The sequence below is a fragment of the Mirounga angustirostris genome, unplaced genomic scaffold (assembly GCF_029215605.1).
Source record: "Mirounga angustirostris isolate CCGP_5_RB_7025 unplaced genomic scaffold, mMirAng1.0.hap1 SCAF_2, whole genome shotgun sequence".
In the NCBI taxonomy this organism is placed as follows: Eukaryota; Metazoa; Chordata; class Mammalia; order Carnivora; family Phocidae; genus Mirounga; species Mirounga angustirostris.
Window position 1 is genome coordinate 55,711,399 of NW_026991710.1, and position 24,720 is coordinate 55,736,118.

The window sequence follows — 24,720 nt, forward strand, 5'->3', positions numbered from 1 at the left end:
ATTTGAGCACATACAATGTAGGTTACCCCATAAAGTGAATAATTAAAACAAATAATATGTTACAAATTGAGTTTTAAAAGGTGAAATAAATAATGAATTCTTCTCATGTTCTAGTATGTTGATAAAAATTGAAAAAATTTGAAGACCTTAATTTGTCCCAAGAATTTTCTTTATAGGTATTGGATTTTCCAAATATAAAAAAGAGAATTTTATTGCCATATTGGTCTTTCCAATTATCCATTTAACATAAAATCATGTTCCTATCATAACAATAAATCTAGAAAATTTTGTATTTTAATTTTGAATACTATTATTCCATTTCCTGTATAATCTGTTATCATAGTATGAATCACTCCATTGTTGGAAACTCTCCTCAGAATTTCTGGGGAGAGAAATTAGACTGAAAATTAATTTCCTATTTGAGAGAATTCTTAGAATTTAAATAAAACTATTGGTTGAACTGAAACCACAAAATTAACATTTTACTAATCACTAGGTTTAAATAGCTGTGGAGCAAAGACATCTGCCATCACCTTGATCATCTACCAAGGTTGCTTCTTCTTCCCAGTCTTGGGTTCAAGGTATTGTCTTTACATTTGGCAAAATTACTATGATTTCACATTGTCCAATCTTTCTTTCATTCTTCATTAAGATGCATTTGTAACTTTTTTAAGTGTTTGCAAACATTGATACCTTCTTATGATATACTGGTAGCTTAGAGATGCATTTGTAAATTTTGTCACCATCCATCTCAGATCTTTAGGTGAAAAGTTAATATAGTATAAAGACCAAATCATTTTTTGATGACTTAGTAACTAAAACCTTATATATTGAAAAAGCAGATGCATAATTTCAGTAGAGACTTGTGGGAAAATAGTTTGAATTATTTTGCCCAATTCCATGGAAACTCATTATGCAAAATAATTTCTGGTCTTTTTAATTACTATAACAGAGACCATTTCTGGTACAGTATTTCAAAGCCAATTTTATTTCATATCATTTGGCTAACAAAATTAATTCTATAAAGGTATGTCAATGATAGATATAAAAGACTACTTTTTGTAAAGATGGTTTAATTTGGATATTTGAAATGATGCAAATGGATAAAGATAGTAAATTCATTTTGGGTTTATAAATATGCCTTCTTTATTAATATGTTTAGATTATACAGTTTGTAAACTGAAGTAGTATATATAAAAATGTCAGTATTAGTTTGTTGACTGAGGCATAAACAAATTGCATGTATAACATGATTTATTTAAAAAATTTCTCTGTAAACCATTTTCCTACCACATTTAAGTATCAGTAGTTATAGATTATTGCAATTTGATGGAACTCTGGAAATCAAACATAACAAGACATCTGAATCTTATGATTCTGTCCAATCATCTTCATACAGTCATGTCATGGATATATCAGTGTAGCAAAACATGAAGTGATAGCCAGATTCTTTTAAAAATATAACTGATGGAGGTTAACAGTTTCTACATAATGCACTGATACCATTTCTCCTGAAGAGTCTGAAAGAGCAGGATGCTCTGAGATAGATTTAAAGGAGAAAGACATTTTCTAAAATTTTCAGATAAAATTAAATGCTAGCTCTTACTGGATTTCAATTTATTACCCTCCTAGCAAATCTGATGATCTAGAGGGAAAAGTTTGGGTTTTTTAAAATTGTATTTAAATATTCATTATTCTCTAGTCCTCTGACAAAACCATATTACCATATTCAAGAACCAAATGTTTTGTTTTAGAATGTTAGTGGATAAAAATATTGGTAAGAAATTGGTATTTCTTAAAATAAGCACCGAGCAAGATAACTGGAATCAGAAACTAAATTTATACTGAATAGCAAAATTTTAAAAATCATGTTAATTAAAATACCACTTCTCAAATGAACGTATTTTAGCATAAATTTTCCTTTGTTGGAAAATCAAGGATTTCTTTTTCATTTTATTAGAAGATCTAACTCCTTTTTATTTCTCTTATATAGGTCTTGACAATCATGAGGTTTCTCATCCTTACCTGCCTTGTGGCTGTTGTTCTTGCCAGGCCTGTGAGTATAGTAGAGACTTTAGAAGCTTGTAGATTCTTGTTAGAAATGACCTGATATCTTATCAAACACAAAATATAGAGAATAATGATCTTAAAGCATGGGATGATCTCTAATTAAAGGCTTGGTATTAAAACTGTGGTAATGCTTCACAAGCCTTAACTCTAAATAAAATGTCTGACTTGAAATATAAGCACTACTCAATAAAAAAAATCAAAAATGAAAAGTTAAAAAAAAGAATGTATTCACAAGATAATAAATAAGAGCAAAGAATAAAATTAGGCTCTTTCCCTGGGTCATCACAGAATTAACATATTTGTAGACATATAATAGGTCTCAGTTTTCCTTACCAAATATAACATAAAGACACATGTTCCAGTGTATTTTACTTTTGGAAACAAAGTCAATCCTCATTTAAGACAGCCTGTGTCAACCAATTCTTTCCCAATGTATAAAAAATGAGGCTGATTCTGCTGATTCAAAGGTCAAGTTATTGTGGTCACCATAGACAGTGAAACTAGATAATGTAATGAAAAGAACCTTTCTTCTCAAAAATAATTTTTTAAAAAAAGCTATTCCGTTAGTTACATGAAGCAACGTGTTATTCTGTTCCCTTGTGATGTGGAGCTAATGAAGGAGGGAGGAATAAACAAGGATCGCCTGACGAGAAAGTAACTCATAAAATAATGATCTGGGGTATTTGGACATTGCAACTATCAAACACAGAAGCAAAAGTTTCTGAAGTGCTGACACATGATTCTATTGATGAGACTCTTACTCTCTAAATCCCTATTAGGATAATGAGAAATCACCAGTAACTGAACTTCTTACCCAATAGAACTTTGTTTATGTTGCACTCTAAGCACCAATAGAAAGAGATCTCTGACTTAAAGTTAGGGAAAAAGATCCAAGTCCTCAGAAATGTGTCATTGGAGTAGTTCTTCTCTTGTCCTTTTACAAATGAAATTAATCAAGTTTCCTCAGAAAACAGATTCGACCCCTTATTCCAAAGAAAACATCAGATTTTTTTATGCTATCATTTAATCAACCTAAGCCTTGTCCCCAGAGTCAGAGTGTAGATTGAGAAAAATTTTTATATAATGTAGTTGATGATAAAAATAATATCTGGACAAACATTTAATTAGGAAAGCATACATTTTACTCCACAAATTTATAATGGTTTAAAATCACCTTTAGAGCCCTCATGTAATGTAAATAGTTCAGAAAACTAAGTAGCTTATCACCTTGGATTAATTTAAACTAAGAATTTTTTTTAGTCTTTTTTTTTCTGCCATATTCTAAGGAGAAAATAATTAGTCTATTTTGCTTTGATATTTGTTAATAAAAGTTATGGTTCCTTTTTTTTCCTTTTTGTTCCCAGGGAAACTTGGTTTCAGATAAATTTAGCTATTAAAATATGAACCTTTCTTAAATAGCAATGTTTAAATTCATAGTATATGTGTATTGTGGTATTATTATTATTATTGTATTTTGATTGCTTTTTTTGTTTTGTTTTACAATTCTCTATTGTTTTTCACAGAAACTTCCTCTTAGACACCCAGAACTCATTCAAGTGAGTATTCTAGTCTATGTTCCAAGAACTCCCTCCAAATATGGAATTTAAGCGATGATGTATTGATAACACATTGACCCTAGACCTGTTCTCTCTTCTCTATAAAACAGTTTCACAGTCACTGAGCTACAATATCTTCAGTTCATGTGCTGACAACTTTTGATTTGTTTTCACAAACTTTGTTAGAGAAGAGGGCACATGGACTTAGATAAAAATTCATGGTTAATAAAAACCTTAATATTCAAGAGAAATAATTAAGCAGAATATGTTAACATGATTTATTTTAATGTATTCTTGCTTCCTTCTCTTCTGCTTGCACTCTAACATGTGATTTATAATTTGATTTCATTTTGCACACCAGATCTTAAATTAGATACCTCTACCACATGTTTCTGCAAGAGCCATTGATCCTTCACTGTGTTGACTGATTGAATAATACCTTTTTATTGATTTTTCTTATTCTTTGCAGAATGAACCAGACTACAGAGAGGTAAGGTTCTTGCTCTTCCCCCCTTCCGGCCCCCAACCTTTTTTGTTAGCTGTGATGAACGGTGAATGTCTTCTTCACTCCAGTTTTTATTTATCTTCAAATGTATCCACGTACTCAGCTACTTTACTCTCTCAAAACTCTGTTTTGACTAAACCCTCATTTAATTCCTCCTTTAACATTTTGTTAAGCATAGACTTACTAAATCTCTAGGCCTGGTCAAAAAGGAATCAAATAGAATGTCTCTTTAGTTTTAAAAATTAGATCATAAAACCAAAACTAATTATCTTTTCTTCTACCTAAGAAATATGTTGGTTTACCTAATTAAAATTGATAACTTGCATTCAAATGGACAAACATGCTCCTTTTTGGGTATGTTTTCCTTTTTTTCATCCTTCACAATTTAATTCTACAGGAAGTTCTCAAAGAAAGACAGTTTCCCAAGTTTGCCCTGGTGAGTATTATCCTTTTATTCTTCTTAAAAGACAAACATGTTTTGGGGCGCCTGGGTGGCTCAGTCGGTTGAGCGACTGCCTTTGGCTTAGGTCATGATCCCGGAGTCCTGGGATCGAGCCCCACATCGGGCTCCCGGCTTGGCGGGGAGCCGGCTTCTCCCTCTGACCCTCCCCCCTCTCATGCTGTTTCTCTCTCACTCGCTTTCTAATAAATAAATAAATAAAATCTTTAAAAAAAAAAAAAGACAAACATGTTTTTCTGGGAAATTTACTTTAATTTTGGTTTATAAATTTTTTTTCACTTGGCTTGATCAAATCTTCCCTTCATTCAGTCACCCAGGCACCCACAAAGAATATTAAAACCAGATATTCAAATATTAAAGAGCTGTTTTAAATTTTAATTTGTACCTGTTCATTTGCCTCTTTACAAACACGCATGCTTTCCTTTGCATAACCTAGTCAGAACACGTAATTTCCATACACATTCTGATGGAACATTCTCTATCTCTAAATAATACCATTTTATGTATTGTGTTTTCTATAGTTTTGTGACTTAATTATCAAATAAAACATAAATAGAAATTTTACTTCAAGACCACTATTTTAAAAGTTTGATAGGCAACCCAACTTTGCTTGAGTGATTTTTAACATAATTTTTCTTTCTTTCACTTTTTCTTTCTTCCTTTCTTTCTCTCTTCCTTTCTTTCACTTTCTTTCTCTCTTCCTCTCTTTCTCTCTTTCTTCTTCTCTTTCTTTCTTTCTTTCTTCCCGCCCCCCCATCTCTCTCTTTCTTTTTTCTTTCTTTTTTTTGTAGCCTACATCAAGAGAGCTAAGAGAGGTAAGGAAGTCTCCACAAGATACACTGTCAAGTTAACCAAGAGAAGCAAGTGTTGTGTTGTCCACTTCTTTATTGCTTTTTTATGGAAATAGGCTTATTGAACCAGACAGATGAGATCAAGAGAACTCAGAACTATGACTAAAACAAGATGAAAGATAACAATAAAATGTAGTAGGACAATTTTTTTTTTATTATTTAAGTGCATATTTATATACAGCTTAGGCAAAGAAGGCTTAGCAAAGAGAAACTAATATTAGAAGTAATATAGCAAGAAATATTAGTACATTCATAAGAAACATTTATTTTTTAAGTTGCAGCAGAACAATGCAAGGTACATTTTCTTATAGATGTTCATTCATTTATGTCCCTGTGCATGAATGTTGTTTCTCTTTTTTTTTTTATCCCTCAGGAATACCTCAGTGAACTGAGCAAGGTAAGGAACACCAATGATATTTAAACTATTTTAAAAGTTTGTTCTTTCAAAAATAGATTTTATAAGCTATACTTTATTGGTTTCAGCAGAAAGAACTTCTGAGAGAAAAACACAATGATGTACTCAAGGTACCAAAAACTTTCTTTAAATAGTATGGCAAAAAAAAATGTAGTCTTGCAATAGGAAAACTGTTTTAATTCAGAAAAAAAATAGTTATTCTATGGCATTTATAGTTTCCTTGAACTTTTCAGTCAGACATTCAAAATAACTAATGAATTTTGCGGAGAATTCTAAAGAATACTGATTTTATTGTTACTTTATAGCTATGAGGAGACAAAACATTAGTATGAATGGATGAAGGAAGGAAGGAAGGAAGGAAGAAAGGAAGGAAGGAAGGAAGGAAGGAAGGAAGGAATGTGTGCATGTATGGATGCACTTATGGACTGGTCAATTATTTGTACTTGTTGCCAAAGCTGAAGAAATGCTTCATTCGGGCTATTACATAAAGCAATATATCTGCTCCAAGAATGTTTTACATAGTTACAATTGATTATTCACTTTATTTAAACATGATTTTTAAAATCTGGATTGTCTACTAGATTTTTAATAGATTTAGTATTAAGAGAACACTCAGGGGTGCCTGGGTGGCTCAGTTGGTTAAGCAACTGCCTTCAGCTCAGGTTATGATTCTGGAGTCCTAGGATCGAGTCCCGCATCGGGCTCCCTGCTCGGTGGGGAGTCTGCTTCTCCCTCTGACCCTCCCCCTCTCATGCTCTCTGTCTCCCATTCTCTCTCGCTGATAAATAAATAAAAAAACCTTAAAAAAAAAAGAGAACACACAGATGCTCAAAATTTATAAAACAAATATATCTCCTATCCTTCATACCCGAATGATTATCTTTTCTTGATAGAATACTAAGAATAAATAAGAATAAATCAACTGAGGAACGATCCTTTGTTTTAAAACTATTTGGTTATTATTATTTTACATTTGAATATTTATCATGAAACATAAAATTAATTCTTTTTTCTTTTCCTAAGGGACAGGCCATGGAAGACCCTGAGGTAAGACACCTTTATTTTTATAAACACTGCACTTATATATCATATGTAGTATATGCTGTATGCTTTATGTTAGCAAAACTATCTTCTCAAAGTGAGCAAGATTAAACTTCTCAAATAGTACTATTATATCCAAGAATGTACAATTAAACTTCATTTTTATCACAAAAATCCACTTTGCATCATACTCCACCATACATCTGTGTTTATTTTAATAAAAAACATTTAAGTTATTGGGCAAGTTATTATCCTCTTCCCTCCAAATATTTTAAATAAAATTGACACTCAAAAAAATACATCATATTGGCCCTGAAGCTTTTCAAACTGCTTTTTTCAAACCGGAAACCAAGAGTTAGCAACCCAGGATGAAAGTGTAAAACTAGTTTCCTTCCAATTGTAAAAGTCCCACGATCAGTAACACTGGTTTTCTTTTTCTTAGCAAAAGCAATCTAGCAGCAGTTCATCAAGTGAGGTAAATGATTTTTATGTTAATTCAATATCCCAATTAGTTAGGAAACATTTATGAAAGCTTGTTGTACCATGAAGGTTACATATTTTATGAGGTCTCATTGCACAAGGTGCTATGTATATGGTTTGATTCTAATTTTAACACATGTGACTATTAGCCCAGCAGACTTAAGAAAGCAATTATTTGTCAGAGACAAAATTACAGAATTGCTTTTGGGCAAACAATCATATCTGGCCATCTGTGGTGTCCAAACATTTTTTTTCATGGTTATTTTGCCCTTGCCAGATTTTGGTAGAACTCAATCTTGTCATTAAAAATTATAATAATGACTATGCTTCTAAATCAATTATGTAAACATGTTATAACCTGTGTAGAAATCAACCAATTCTAGGTTAATTAATCATAAATCTTTGCCTCTTGGTATCCTAAAGAAAAAAAAATTGCAGGCATAGAAGGTGTTGAGGTCCTGCCATTAATTTTAGGAGACTTTCACCCAAATCGCAAAATAAAACCAACCCAATTATGTGGAGTTTCTGTGAATTCAGTAAAGGTGAATATTTTATATCCACCTTCAACATTCTGAATAACCTCCCTCGTGAAAGCACAGAGAAGAAAAAAGGAATTATTGATATAACATGTATCTCAAATTATTCATCTTCTCTCAGTTATGCAGGAATTTGTGGCTAAAATCAGTTAACCACAGTTATTTAGTAATAGTGTCTGGTTAATTAGTATGCTTACCTTAAATATAAACTAATAAGTCATAAAATTAAAAGTGTGTTGTTTCTATTTTTTTGAAGGAAGTTGTTCCCAATAACACTGAGGTGAGATATATTTGTTAAATTTAAAATATACCATTATCCAAGATATGTTACAATTTACATAAACAAATTATATATATATATATATATATATATATGTATATATATGTTTTGTTTGTTTGTTTAGCATAAGCAAATTCCAAGAGAAGACACACTCTACCAACGCTATCTGGTAAAATTTCATTAAAAGCTTATCAAAGGCAAATGTACCAAGGAATAAGAATGTTATATTGATAAATTATTTCTCATTCTCATTATCTGCTAAAATTTAACCCATAACAAGTAGTCTGATGGACTCTAGATATTGGCTGATTCCTCTCTGAAAATAACACTAACAACTTTTTTATCCCAGGTATTTAATTCACACTTTCAGTTGAATATTTGTGTTGTATAGTCTGCTTTGGATCTGAATAGCCTAGTATTTAAGTGACAGTCTGTAGATTTGGCCAGACTTGAATTTGCCCCTAAGCTTTACCTTTTCCCAGCATGTGATGTTGGACAGTTTGCTTATCTGCTATAAGTCTATAATCTAAATTCTAAAATGACAGTAATAAATATTAAATGATGTGAAAGCAGTTAATACAATCCATAGTGTAAAGTAAATGATAAATAAATGTGGCTAATATCAGAAACATCATAATTTCTTCCCCAGTTCATCTAATATTTTTATTTCATTTGACCAAGTTTAAATCTTTGGTCAGAAAGCAAAAATCATTTTTAATTTTCTTAGTAATTCTGACACAAGATACTTTATAAGTAAAATTGCCTGAATACTCACTTATATCTAACTGTATTTTAACTTTTTTTAAGCTTAAAGTAAGTTAAGAAAGTAGTTTTTCTAATGTTTTGAAAGGAAATAATTGATTTAGTCCAAATTATTTGTGGTAGAAATAACACTGAAGTAGGATTAATAGTTCCTCATTCTTTACTTCTGGGAAAAGCATTGTAGGATCCTAGCTTCATTACTTGAAAATGATGGGGTTGTACTGAATGGTTATCCAAGCAACTGAGAATATTTTTTCTTTTGAATAGGAACAGCTTCGTAGACTGAGCAAATACAACAAACAACAGCTGGTAATATTTTATTTATTATAATACAAAATCATATTCTGCAGAATTAAAATACATTAAAGTTTAAGTTGGGTTCACTTCGAAAGATGTATTCACCTTTCTCGAGAAATTATGCTAGCCTTGGTAGTTAATAATAATTCAAAAAGTATTCATATGATCGCCTATATATTTACTGTCAAAGCCATTTTTTTCTATTTATGCCTAGACTAATGCTGTGTATCCTATCCATAATTACTAACCACGGAGAAATTTACTTTGACTAAATTCCGTTACAAATCCTTTTATAATCTCTGTGATGATGCATTATATTCAGGACTTTATCATGTGTTTATTTTCCCAAAGCCAGCCCTGGTTGGGAACTCCATAAACATTCCTGCTCATGAGAGCACAGATGTGCCAAAGTAACTTTCCATTTAAGGAAATAGTATAGACTCTGTAGGAGGAATCGGAAGTCCTAAACATTCAGATTGTTTTTTTTTTTTAAAGATTTTATTTATTTATTTATTTGAGAGAGAGAATGAGAGAGAGAGAGCATGAGACGGGGGAGGGTCAGAGGGAGAAGCAGACTCCCTGCTGAGCAGGGAGCCCGACGCGGGACTCGATCCCGGGACTCCAGGATCATGACCTGAGCTGAAGGCAGTCGCCCAACCAGCTGAGCCACCCAGGCGCCCCTCAGATTGTTTTTGTCAAAACTCTCTAAGAAAGGATGGTCAAGTTGAACTTAATTGTCTCTGGACTTGTTTCCTTATGTGTGTGAAATGGAAATACAGTTATTCTCGCTCCCTGGTGTTATTCTGAATATTGAATTAGCAATCACCTACTCAGCTAGCCCTGAGTCTGGCTTGTAGCAAGTCCAATAAAATGTTCATTCCTTCTCCTCCTCCCCCAACTTCTCAGTCTCTATAAAATTTGCTGTGCTCATGAACTTCTTGAAAACATTATGAAGGTGGTTTTTTTTTTTAATCACGATGTGCATTTGAACTATAATGCCTTAAACTCTTCATGCTGAGTGTATGAATAGATCAAAAACATATCAATCAGCACAACCATTTAGTTTTGATCCTTTTGATTATTATAAAGTCATTCACTTGGGAGAAAAAAAAACCTTACTTTTAGTTACAGCAAATCAACTTAATTAGGACTTTAGGGAAAAAGCTCTATCTTAGTTCAGCAAAATTACATTTTTCATTTTCTTCTGTTATGAATGTAGGAAGAGGAAAGCCAATAATGAATTTAATTTGGACCTCAATTGTTACTCTTATATCGGTGTCCAAGTTGCTTGTGTTTAAAATAAAGTCCAAATAAATTTAAATATATCAGTACCCCACTGGAATTCACCATTACTGATCTAAGAAATTACTGGAATGATATATTTTACTATTTTAGCTATGATATGGCTAAGCGGTAACCTTCACAACTATTATTACTATACTGGTCTTGCTAATGGTATTCATCGTATTTCATAGTTGTATCCTCAGTGCTTAGCATAGTCATCCCTGAATGAACGAAAGTACCTAGTAAATGTTTGTTATTCATAAATGAATAAACTCAATATACTAAAATAAAATGTTTTCTCTTCCTTAGGAAGCTATCCATAACCAGGTAAGATTATTTATTAAATCTAGAATACTTTAATATTTCCTTCATGTGTTATGTTTTTATACTATGTGCTTCTCTTTTTTAACAGAAATATATCTCAAGAGATAAGTTGTTCTACTAACCATACCTGATATTTAAAAATTTACCAAAGATCAAATTTAAATAAATGATTAATAAGTAGCCATGAACAGAAAATATGTAGTCTTAGAAAATTGGTAGTTTATTTTCTCCCAGTATATGAACCTTACAAATTCTTTGTTTTTCCAAACTATAGTAATCCTAGCCTTACTTGAATATTTTTTTCTGAAGTTGAAAAATAAAAAGTGTTTTGCTACTTCTTCATAATTCTGGCATAGAATACAGTTTATCCTAAATTTCACAGATGATGCTATGTTCTTGGTACATTGTAAAATGAATGTGTTGTACCAGATGTCTAAGTAAGAATGTACTTTATTTCCTTTTATACAGCAACACCTTCGCAGAGTGAAGGAACACAACCTCCTCCAACTGGTAACATTTTGCTTAATAAATTACACAGTAATAATATAGTGTCAAGTTTAAATATGTTTGTTTTTAAAAAGCCTCACATTTTGGAAGTGATTGTTTTCTTCTCCAGCAGTTTTTTCTCACTCCCAACTTCAGTGATAATTTATATTAGTTGATCTGAGAGATTAGAACTACTTTTCACTATTCTTTGGAATGGGAGCTGTGCCAGTCTGTGTCTCAGCTGATGGGAACAATGTATTTATAGTCATAAGGACTATGAAGTGTTAATCTCCATGGTTACATTAATTTCTCTTCTAACATATTTCTTAATTTTATATCTTTATGTCCATGATCTGTTTCTAAAATTCAGTTTAGGGCCACCTGGGTGGCTCAGTCAGTTGAGTGTCTGCCTTCGGCTAGGGTCGTGATCCTGGAGTCCTGGGATTGAGCCCCACATTGGGCTCCCTGCTCGGTGGGGGGCCTTCTTCTCCCTCTCCCCCTTCTCATGCTCTCTCTCTCTCAAATAAATCAGTGGAATCTTTAAAAATAAAATAAAATAAATAAAATAAAATAAAATTCAGTTTATATTTAGGAATTTCAAACTCAAACTGGTTGACACACATTTCTTCTGAAGAAACCATCTGGAGAGATACTGAATGTCTCTGCCAAAATACTCTCTGATCTTGTTTTCTCATCTGTGAAATGAGATTGTCAGTAATACATAACAGATGCCAGTTTTTCCCCTGCCCTAAATTCCATTGATTCCTCAGTGTTCCTAGGGATTCTGATTTCATTTTTAAGGCAATAAGCAGACACTATGAACTATTTGTTGCCATACAGTTCTGATTCCTGTGAACAGTCAGGTTAGATCCATACCAGCCATGGAGCCCTCCAACTACTACTTGCCATTTAGTGAATCTTATAAAGATTGTTGAAGATGTCCCATATGTCTCAGAAGAAATTGACTCCAGGTAATATGATTGGCAAAATCAGTGTTGCTTCCCAAATCTCTAAAATGAAAAGTATTTCAAACAGGTTGCTTCTTCCAACTTTGAAGCTTCAGTCAGACTTCGAAAGTAACTTTGATTCTTTTTCTTTCCAGAGATCTCACAATCATCTCTTGTGTCGTTAATAGCCATGTCAGAAATGAATGAAATGATTCATTTTCAGAGATTCAAAACAACAATTGTTCATACATTGTTGCTTTTCAATGGTCTTTCCTTCTAGCCTTTCCAACAATTCTACCAACTTGATGCTTATCCCTTTGCTGCTTGGTATTACATTCCACAAATCATGCAGTATATTGCTTATCCACCATCCTACGACATCACTAAACCCACTGCCTCTGAGAACGTTGAAAACGTTGTTGTTGTGCCAGAGTGGTGGTAAGTTCATTTAAATTACTGCATATTGATGTTCTACCAAAAGACATAAAAGAAAATCACTTACAGAACATGCCATAGAAACAGATGTAGAATCAACATGGCAAATCAGTGTTTCGTGCTTCCTACTGAAATGGAAAATTGATAATATTTTCTGCGGCATCTATGGCTAAAGTTAACCTAATAGATCATGTGGAGCAGTGCTATCTATTCTATAAGTGAAATTCATTCTTGATGACGGTAGAAAAAAAAAGCTTTTTCTCCAAATTAAAAATATAAAGAATCCTGATATAGAACCCAATTTTATTCTCCTTGCACTTTTATTAATCTTTGAATGCCTTTCTTTTGGTTATACCCGTGATATACATAAGGATAGAACACAGATTTTGGTACCCACTAGTCCTAAATTCAAATCCTGAGTTTTTTGTTTACTTAAAATAACAATGTTTATTTTTCTTAACTCTGCAGGTGATTAAATATAATCATCTTTGCAAAGTATAGTGATGGGAAAATAGACACAGAAAATAAGTAGCAGCCATTTTTTTGAGCTAATAACATTTTATTGCTGACTACATTGATCACATAATTTTAACAATTTTTGTTCTTCCAGAAAAATTAAGAATTCTCAGGAACTCCACAATTATGGCTGTTGGTAAGTTTGGAAATTACCTAACCATTAATCCCATTTCCATTTGAAGACAAAGTACAAAGATATGATTGTAGGCTATAATTCTTTTTCTTTTTGCTGAAGTCTAGCTACTTGTGAACACATTAGCACTTAAATAATTACATTGGCTTAGAAATTTGCAAATTTGTTTCCTGGTCATACTATATTTAAACAGCAACTTAAAAATTACCTAATTTTATCTACTATAATTTATCATACTGAAACTCCTATTCAAGTATAGGAGTATGGATGTTATTAATTTTCTATGAAGATGTGATTTTGAGACACAGGTGAGCCCAACAGTTGTATCCTGTTCTTTGTGATCACTGCAGTAGAAGTCCTTAGCAAGTCACATAGTGAAGCCAAGTGATTATCTCTCAACAGGCAAACAGACTGATACGTCAATGGATTTTTTTAAAATCACCTTCATCTTCTATATTGGAGCTTTTAGTTGTGTGTGCATGTGTGCATGTATGTGTGTTTCCCTTCACAATAGCGGAAACGTCCTTTTCAACAGATCAAACTAAAGAAAATGATAAAACCCTGACCCATATGAAAGCTTTTTCTTCTAATTGCCTTGCCATATCTTTTATATTACTGCAAAGGAAAATACTATCTAGTAAAAAATTTTCAAAACTTAAAAATTAGGAGCAATGGATATATTTGTCAGCAGCAGGAAAACACAAATAACACTGTGAACTTTATTTTAAAATGAAGAGAAAATGACAACTAAAATATGCATATCATAAAAGTGTCTCTTCAACTCTAAACATGTAGTATAGCTAACCACATATTTCCTTTTCTATTTACAGATGTGACTGAAAATTCCATTCTCTAAATTTCTCCTATCTACCATGTAAAACCATCTTATCCAAAGGCTTTGACTGTTATTTTAGAATAGGACAATACCAAATTGAGGGCAATCTTCCTTTTTCAGTTCTCTACTGTGTATTACATAGAATTATCATTATTTTCCTTAAGCTAAATTTTCCTAACAGTTTATTGTCTAAATTCCAGTTGTATCATGCCAGTATGAAGGCCACTGAAACAGAAGGTATTGAAGTCTTTACTAAGTTTCTATTATGGAAATTTTGTGTAAAAAGTCTTTGAATTGCTTTTTCTGTAAGTGCCATCATTCCATATAATTGTGTGCAATGACTGAGATTTTTTTCCTTTTTTTTCAATAAATTACAATTTTAAAGCACAGTCCATATTTTCTGTCATTATTCCATTCACCAGCATTTACACAATCCTTTTAAGAGTATGTATATAACATTTTGTTTTCACCAAATTTTTTATGATACCTTCAATCACATTTTTTTTTTAAAGATTTTATTTATTTGACAGAGAGAGACACAGAGAGAGAGGGAACACAAGCAGGGGGCGTGGGAGAGGGAAGAGCAGGCTTCCTGTGGAGCAGGGAGCCCCATGCGGGGCTCGATCCCAGGACCCTGGGATCATGACCTGAGCCGAAGGCAGACGCTTAACGACTGAGCCACCCAGGCGCCCCCTTCAATCACATTTTAATGAAACAAAGTTAAAATGTCACTTCTGACTGATGCTGGCAAATTATAAATGTGGTTCAAGATCATTCATTTGAAGTCAGTTGTTTACAGACTATTTCCCATAAGGACATCCCACGTCTCTGTGGCATTTGTGAGTGCACTGGGAATTTGAATGACCCGGTTATACAATTTATCAGTGCCATCAGAACCTATTTGGGCCCAACCCACCTGATTATAACTGAGTTTACAGGTAGGTAGACTAGGTCAGAACCATTTAAAGAGTCACCTCAGCACACACAGTCACCTAGTAGCTGGGGTGGGCTCTTCAGTATCCTCCAGAGCCCAAGGAGGAGCTCTTTCTCAACATGACAATCCTCACTTGTTCTGACATCATAGAAGCCCCAGGTGTGATGTACTTTTTAGGGTATATTCCAGGTTCCCAACCAACCCAACATGCCATGACCCTTTAAGAGCCACTCTATCTACCAAGTGATAACATATGTGAGAAGGCTTCCTGTAGCATGGCCTAAGCCATCAACTGCTCTTCGTCCTACCTATAATATATATTATATAGGCATAACACCCAAACATGAAATTTTTGTCTTGAAAATGAAAAGAAAGCCACTTAGCATTGGGTCTTCCACCTTCTCTCAGTGTCAAGAAGTACATGGTAAAACAACTTTGTTTCTTTTTTAATCTAGAGAAGGCTTGTCACATACTCAGACTACTGGACCTGCAAGAAATTAATGGAGAGTGCAGGCCCCTGTGTCTTCATAAAATTTATCTACCAGCTTCTGTCATCAGATCACTTCCCAAGCCCTCAAGGATACTTGATATTTCTTGTGTTATGAATCCTATAGAAATAAGGTCATCAAGGGGTGCCTGGGTGGCTCAGCCGGTTGAGCATTTGACTCTTGGTTTCCACTCAGGTCATGATCTCATGCGTTGTGAGATCGAGTCCCACATCAGGCTCTGCGCTTAGCAGGGAGTCTGCTTGAAGATTCGCTCCCTCCGCCCCTCCCCCCTGCTCTCACGCTCTCTCTCTTTCTCTCTCAAATAAATATATAAATCTTTTTTTAAAAAGGAAATAAAGTCATCAATTTAATGAATGCACAGTGAGCCATGGAATAAGATAGTCATGTTTCTTGCAGTCTAAACTGCGGTGCAAGACTAGAGTAGACTTGTCCTTAAACTGTCCCATGAGGTGTAAGCCTCGGTTTGAAAGATGAAAGCAAACGGTTTCTGGTATTGTTTTCCTCTCTTTCTTTAGTTTGAAAGGCAGGATGGAGACAAAAATGCAAGGATCAAGGATTTATGTGACACTATATTTAAAATACCACCTATAATTTGGGTGGAAAGGATGGGCAAAATGGGTGAAAGGGAGGAGGAGATACAGGCTTCCAGGTATGGAATGAATAAATCGAGGGGACAAAAGATGCAGCACAGAGAATACAGTCAATGGTATTGTGATAGTGTTGTATGGTGACAGGTGGTAGCTATACTTGTGAGCATAACATAATGTAATAAAGTTGTCCAATCACTATGTTGTTGACCTGAAACTAACATAACATTAGTTACATTAATAATAAAAATTTAAAAATGAGTTGTCACCACCTCATTAAATTTGTAATAATCTACTCTTACTTTCCAAGAAGCTTTTGAAAAGGCCAAATGGGGAGATTCCTGGGTGGCTGAGTCTTATAAGCATCTGCTTTCGGCTCGGGTCATGATCCCAGGGTCCTGGGATCAAGTCCCACATCGGACTCCTTGCTCAGTGGGGAGCCTTACTCTCCCTCTGCCTACTGTTCCCCCAGCTTGTGCTCTCTCTCTCTCTCTCTGACAAATAAATAAATAAAATCTTAAAATAAAAAAGCCAAATGGGGAAATGGAATAATGATACAATTCACTTTCCTTATGTCTTTTAGTTTTTAACAGTTTCTGCAATTTCCCCAGAGAAGCAAAATTATTATTTTATTACAGAAGGAGACATAAGAATGGTTTATATTCAGTAGTTTTTGACCTTTTTACTCCATATATCAGGGAGGTAATATGGGGATTAAACCAGTTTCTCAGTATATCTATTCCCACTCTGAGCAGAGGACTTACCTTAATGATTTGGATAGGCTTGGAAGGAGACAAACTGGGGGCAATATCAGTTATTACTGACTCAAAGAAATCCCAATATGAACCACAAATCATCAGGACATTCTCCAAGTAATGAGTGGTAAGACAGAGAATGGATCCTAGAGTCTGTAAGAAGATCACTTAGTTTATTTCTTTATGTAAATGCTCCAAAACTCATAGGTTGAATACAAGGATCAGGATTGGAAATACGATATTATAGGAGGATGCTTCCTACAGAACTTTGATTTTTTTCTACATTCAAGAATTATAGATCCATAAATTAATTCTTATTCAGAAATTGGGGTGGATCATCACTCTCTGTTGGTAGCTTGAGCCAGAAGTCTGTTTATCAGACAGATTCTGTTCACCAAAATATTTTTATATTTCTATATAAAAAATAACCCTGATGAAATTGCCATTAAATTTTTCCTATGGATATAATGATTAGTTCCCACAGATGTCACCTCTGTTTTGACCATTTGTCATGCAATAATTACCACCACCACCCCTCTCCACTAAATCTCTAAAAATATTAATTATCGCCTTACTTCAGGAGTTTACTTGCTATCACTTTGGTGACTGGGCTTCTTCATCTTCCTTGAGGTCAGAAATATAATTTAATTACTGTGTGCCTCCTCATAGAGTTTTCAGTCAACTGTAGTTAGGGAAAAAAGACTTTTATAAAAATCCATTCTTTATGGAAAATGTTAAAGGACAGTCATCTAGGCTTTGTAGACATGGGGAAGTGGTGGGTTATTAGAATTAAGCATATCTATCTACAGATAGTTTTTGGATGTTTCCCTTTTTATTATGGTTACAAACCTCCTAGAACCCAGAAGATAACATGAATGAGTGGGAAAATGGTGGGGGGGAAATGATGTTGATTGTAAACTAAAGAGTATATGCCTTCTCCTTCTGCTACTCCTTCCAATCTTTTGTTGCCATGCATAATACATAGATCAAGTTTGACCAGAAATTAGGACTCATAGGAGAAACTAGAAATGTGAATTAGTGGGCAAAATTACCTGATTTTCAATATAGTCTAGTTTCTTTTTTTTTTTAATACAAAATGTAGAGTCCCCTTCCTTTATTGCCCACATCCAGCCCCTAAGACACTAGTCTATGTACTCTACTGTGCTTTAAGGAAATAACTTTCTAATTTTTTTATTCTTATTACCGAGCCATATCAGGGTTGAAGTTAAAGTGAAAAGTGGGAAATTAAGGCAACGATTAACTACAGTAAACAAAGAAATCATGATTTCATCATGAAACACAGGCACAATGAGAGTTTCAGGAGCATCTGAGAGTTAGGGGTGCTCTGAATCTTTCATATCTTCCAATATATTTCATTTTTCCTAATAATTGGTATCTCACTTTCCTAAATTTCACATGAGATCTACAAGCCTGTAAATTCATGTTATTTTAATTGTCATATATTGAATGTTTGTGTTTCCCCTACATTCATATGTTGAAACCCTTATCCCCAATGTGAAGGTAGTTGGATGTGGGGTGTTTGGAGGCAACTGGGTCATGAGGGTGGAAACTTCAGGAGTGAGATTAATGTCATCATAAGAAAGGAATTGAGAGAGATGCTCTCTTTCTCTCTCTGCATGTGAGGATATAGCAAGAAGGTGGCTGTCTGCAAGCAGGAAGACAGCTTTTACCAGACACAGAATCTGCTGGTACCTTGCACTTGAACTTCCAGCCCCCAGAATTGTAAGAAATAAATATTATGTAAGCCATTCAGTGCATGGTATTTTGTTATGGAGACCTGAACTAAGGCATTCATTGTGTAATTTAAAAACTCAACCTTAGGTTTTTTCCTTCAAAAATTTAAGCTCTATGGCCATAAGCAGTAAAAGATCCACTGTCATAGAACCATGATATACAGAAATTTTATTCTATTTGGGCAGGAATATCGTGGTGCCAAGTGATATAATTAAACCTTACCTCAAATTAATGGGAAAAAAAAAGGGAATTTATTAACTCATGTAACTAAAAATTCCAAGAGGAAAGTACAGTTGTACTCAGGAACTTGACAGTGGTCACTAACCCTTTTGCTCGTCCTTCACTATCACTCTTCTTTGGACTGACTTAATTTGCAGGAGATAAGAAAGATGGCTTGCTCACATCTCAGGGCTTCTTGGTTGTTCAGGTCCTAAATCCCACAGGAAATGACCACACTGCAGGTTCCCTGAGTATTCACGCATGAGTAGAAGGATGTTAATTGGCTCTGCTTGGAGCAAGGACCTCTCCCTTTGGTATGATGACACTCCTGGCTTGGAATATATGCTCACTTTTTTTTTTATCTGAGAGTCATTAAAATCTTCTAAGATTACATGCTAAGATACACCAAATTGGAATTGTAGTTCAGAATTAAGTCATACATTATTCGAGCTTTCACCATTAAAAAATTTTTTCTCCCTTTGGGCACTAAATTTCAACATCTTCCCATTTACAAGCTTTGCTTTCAATAATTTCAGTAAGACAGAAATTTTTTGGTTTGGTTCTCCATTTTTAAAATAATTTTGTCAAAGGTTTTCAAATGATTTGTGAACAAAATGTAACCCAAATCTGTATGTTTCATTTTACTAGTTTCCTAGGGCTGCTATAACCAAGTACCACAAACTGGGTGGCTTAAAATAACAGAAACTTATTCTCTCATAGTCTGGAGGCTAGAGATCTGAAATCAATGTGTTGGTAGGGCCATGCTTCCTCTGAAGGCTCTAGAGATCCCTCCTTGGCTCTTCCTAACGTCTGGTGGTTGTTGGCAATCCTTGGCAATCTTCGGCATCCCTTAACTTGTGGCTGCATCTTGTTACTATAAAACTCCAAATTCTGCTTCCAACTTCACATGGCTATCTTTCCTCTGTGTATGTCCAGGACCAAATTTTCCTTTCTTATAAGGACGATAATCATTGGATTAAGAACCCATCTAAACTAGATTACTTTATCTTAATTTAATTACATCTACAAACTCCCTATATTCAAGTAAGGTTACATTCATAGGTACCTGGGTTAGGACTTAAATATAACTTTTGAGGGCACAGAAGTCTACCTACTATATTCACTTATGCAGAAAATTTAATATTTTTGTAGTGTACTTAGATTGGTTTTCAGATTGGTTCTCTCAAACATTTCTAAAGTCCAATTGATTAATTGTTAAAGAGAAAAGTACATTCTGTCCTATTGATATATTTCATTAAAGTTGATATCAACTTTTTGCAATATTTTATAGCTCATTGACTTTGTATATATGCAAATAATTATAATTTTCTACAACTTCAGCTTCTATTTATTGAAGTTTACTTGGAAGCAATTATGAATTATGTAAATGTTTACACCCTAAGTAATTGGAGGTAAGGAAAGATGCAAAACAACGTGAGAACCACTCCACTACAAGTTGAAAGATATCAGCAGGTATGCTTTTTCAGCACACATGTTTTCTCCAGAAAGGCTAAGCATAACATAGCATCAATATCAGTTGGTCTGGATGACTGTATGCTTATCTCTAGAGTTACTGACTCTTGGTCAACACTATGGTATTTAATAACTAATGGCAAATGATACTATAACTATATGTTTGTGCTTTGCTTTGGGCAGAATAGATCAGCTTGTCAGGATTGTTTAGTAATAATTGCATATGGTCTGTGCCAGATTTCAGTGAAATCTAGGAGTGGGGGAGTGAAGCAGGGATGGTTTTCAACAGTTAAGACAAGGTTTTTGTAAGAGACCCTCCCAACAAGTAGTTTTGACCTTCCCGGGATGCAGGTGTTTTGTGCAGCCTCCGTGGGTGGTTTCAGACCTGGAGAGAAAGCATATCCTGGGCTACCAAGCAGTGGGAGAACAAGTAAGCTGTCCCTGACATCTTAGCACCTCTTTTACTGCACATCCTTCCCTTGCTGCTGCTGTCCTCTGCTTTTTGCCTGCAAAAAAGTTTAAACTGCTTGAGCCCTCCGAATCCTTTCGGCAATAAAAAAACTGAAGATGATTATTATGTAATGAACACAAGCTGCACAGAAGAACTCACCTCTGAATAATATACAGAGAAAAAAAAAATGAAGCAGGAATTAATCTGCAGGTTCTCTCCCATCTCCTGATTCCCATTTTTCACATTTCACCCCAGTAGGGGTTCAAACCATACATTTTTCAGTAGCTTGACGCAGCCATTCCACAGCTTCTGAGGAAACCAGGTCCCTTGGCCTACTGTGGAATTATATTTAAGTCCAGAGGCTGAGAGGTGATTCCGCACTGGGGAAGCCCCCTCTTTTAGGGAAAAAGAAGGTAGGCGAGACACTAATGAAGAAATACAAGATTTCACATGAACTGTACATTTATTTACATTTTCAAGGCAACAAGTAGGCAAATGGAAAAGTGCACACATCAAAATGTATTATCACAAAGTACCCATCATCCGGGTTAAGGGGAAGAATATCACTAGCGTCTGAAAGCACCACTTCATGTTCCCTATCAAGTTCTACCTCCCCTCAGATAACCACTAGTCTAACTTAGTGCACTAGAAATGAATTTTTCATAGATTCTAATATGTTATATTTATGGGGTTGTACAGTCTGGTTTGGTTTGGGCCTGGCTACCTATCCTTCAATCTTATTTACATAAAATTCATCCATGTTGTGCATGTGTAGCAGTAGCTCATTCATATTAACTGCATTGTAACGTTCCACTCTTTTGCATATCACAATTTATTTATAGAAAATACTGTTGATTCACATTAGTGCTGATTTTAATTTGGGGTATTAAAAATAATGCTGCGAGGAACTTGGGTACTTATTTTTAGTGCACATACATATGCTATTTCTGTTGGCTATATTCTTTTTTTAAAGATTTTATTTATTTGAGAGAGAGTGAGAGAGGCATGAATGGGGGGAGAGGGAGAAGCAGATTCCCCACCCAGCAGGGAGCCGGACTTGGGGCTCCATCCCAGGATCATGACCCGAGCTGAAGGCAGACTCTTAACCAACTGAGCCACTCAGGTACCCCTGTTGGCTATATTCTTAAGAGTAAAACCTCTACTCATAAGATATGCAGATGTTGATTTTTGACAAAGACTGACACAGGTTTCCAAGGGACTCCTGCCAGTTTACATTTACATCAGCATTGCTTAGCATTCCTATTGTTTGTTTTTGCTAATATTCGGTAAGGACAATTTTTTTTTTCATTTTAATCGTTCTGGTGATTGTGTCATAATATTGTACGGTAGCTTTAATTAGCATTTTCCTGAGGACTAATGATGTTGAGTACCTTTTCATATGTTTAATGGCCATTAAGAAACTCTCTTCTGGTGAAGTGCTTATTCAAATAAATCTATTGCTTCTATATTACTGTTATCACTTGTTCTCTTACAGAAATATGCCCAATTAAATTTGAGCAATTCAGAGACTGGATCCAGATGAAGAGTTATGCTTGGTCGTGCCAGATTTAGGATGATAATTAGATACTTGGGTGTGGAGGCCAAGAAGGCAAGTTGAGTGTGTGAGTTTGGAGTTCAGGAAAGAATGAGTTCAGAGATACACATTTAGAAGCTTTCAACCCATGAATGGACTTAAAGCCATGGAACTAACCACTGCCAGCCAAAGTAAGGCTAAACCCTTAGGGTACTCCAACACTTAAAGGTTGGAAAAAGAAATGCCAGAAAGGAGACTGCAAAGAAATGGCTAATGCATTAAGAGAGAAGCCAGGGGTTTTAGTGGGTTTAAGATTTCAAATGAAGAGAAGTATGTTATTTCCAAAAAAAAGGGATGATCAACTCTACCAAATATCTCTGAGAGTTTGGGTAAAATGAACACAGATTAACAAGATAAAAGTTGTTGGTTACCTTGGAAAAAAGTGATTTCCATAGGGACAAAACTTTGATGGAAGCAAGTTAATCAAAGCATAATATATTCAGTATGGATAGTTCTTCTCTAACAGTTGCCATAGAGAAGCCTAAAGGACTGGGAGGGGTTTGGAAGTGTACTGTCACAAGATGGAATTTTCTTTTAAAAAGGAAAGATAGCATAAGTTGTCTCACACTTGGTCCTTAGGTGAGGAAATCACTGAGGATGGCAGGAAAGATGGAATAATTGCTAAGGATGAGTCACTGTGTAAACTCAAGAGGATGAGACTGAGTGTACAGGTGTGGTAGTTGGTAGGGGGATTATTCATTACAATGAAACAATTACTCTGCAATTAAAAAAAATGGATATCAGAGCCTCATGTTAAATCTTATTTCTTGGGCATTACCAGCCAAAACCACATAACCCAGTTCATTCTGATTGTGATACTGGCTCTTGTTCTAGTATAAGCGAGGTCAGTAATGTGGAGCAATAGGGAGCAATTATCCTGTATCTGTGCAGTGCACCTATCATATTAAAACTTCAATAAAAAACCTTTGAATTGCCTATTTTATAGATGTGGAAATTGAAGGTCTGAAGGACTGAGTAACTTTCACAGCACCACTTAGCTACACGTTGCTGAGCTGTGAATCAGCTTTCACATTTGAAGTTGTTTTTTTTTTTTTTCCATAGTGACCATAAAATTTAATAACCGATGTTGGGTACATTTGAGAGTGTACTAGGTTAACTGGGCAATGGGTATAAACCAAGACTTTCTAGAGCAAACACAGTATATGATCTCCTTATCTTTTCCTCCACTTTTTGATATTCTTTACCATTCAATTCAAAGCATTCTATCTGATTTCAATTCTTCCATGGCTATTTTTAACACCAATAATCTTAAATTGACAATAATCTTAAGGCCAACTCAGGTTTAAGAAATTATAATAAAGACAGAAAAACTTAAATATGCCTAAAGGATTAATTTATTGAAATGACTGGTTAGGAAATAGATACTTAAATAATTACAAACACAATTCCAGAAACTATACATATTTTTCCCATGTGTAGGGTATTTCCAACTCAAAATTAAATTTCTAGTATTGTTGATTTGGAAAATGTAGAGTTTATGAGTCAAATTCAGATTAAGATGAATGCCATATAGTACATAAAATAAATAAAGGAAAAATCTTTCATTTTTTCTATGTAGATTCATTTAAAAGTTATTAATTTTTGCTATCAGGATGCCAAGTGAAAAGCTGCCACATTTCCAGTCACAGTCAATTCTGTAGAATATAAAGCACATATAGAATTAGTTACGTTATAGGCTATAATTATTCATCCCTCCTCATTTGTAATTTTGGTGTGATTAATTTACAAGACAAATTTTGTTACAAATGCAAACTGTTGAGCCCTACCTTGAAGGAATATAAAAATTCCTATATGATTAAATAACAGCTCACCTGATATTGTTTTAGTGAAATGTCTAGTCTATCCTGATCATAGACAGAGTTGTATTTTAGGAATCCCAAAGCTATATTCTCTCCTCTTTTTAAACCTTATACCTGGAATAATTAATTTTATTTTGAGTCATGAATTAAAGGATAATATGTAAATTTTAAGTGAGACAAAAACAATTGAAGTTATGAAGCCTGAGTTAGAAATGAGAATGAAAGTGATCTTTTAAAAAAATCTCAAATATATTCACATAAAAGTAGGAGAAACTATTTCCAGTTTTTCCTAAAAAAATGATGATAATCAAGGATCAGAACACAGGCACTTGAATGCAGATCTGTCAATAGCACTTAATTAAAATTTGATACACACTTTCAGGTCAGTAGATGTTAGTCAACCATTGAGA

General features: G+C 34.2%; 1 long non-coding RNA gene and 1 other non-coding gene across 2 annotated transcripts; both read left to right on the top strand.

Annotated features, from left to right (window-relative positions):
• The first annotated feature begins 495 nt into the window (after positions 1-495).
• On the top strand, positions 496-5,407 carry LOC129045940 (uncharacterized). Its single transcript, XR_010408472.1, has 6 exons — positions 496-581; positions 1,994-2,056; positions 3,594-3,626; positions 4,096-4,116; positions 4,529-4,567; positions 5,383-5,407. It is a non-coding gene; the product is annotated as an uncharacterized LOC129045940 (transcript).
• A 5,919-nt stretch (positions 5,408-11,326) lies between these two features.
• Positions 11,327-14,384, top strand: LOC135362952 (uncharacterized). Its single transcript, XR_010408473.1, has 4 exons — positions 11,327-11,371; positions 12,575-12,732; positions 13,340-13,381; positions 14,209-14,384. It is a non-coding gene; the product is annotated as an uncharacterized LOC135362952 (long non-coding RNA).
• Positions 14,385-24,720: the final 10,336 nt, after the last annotated feature.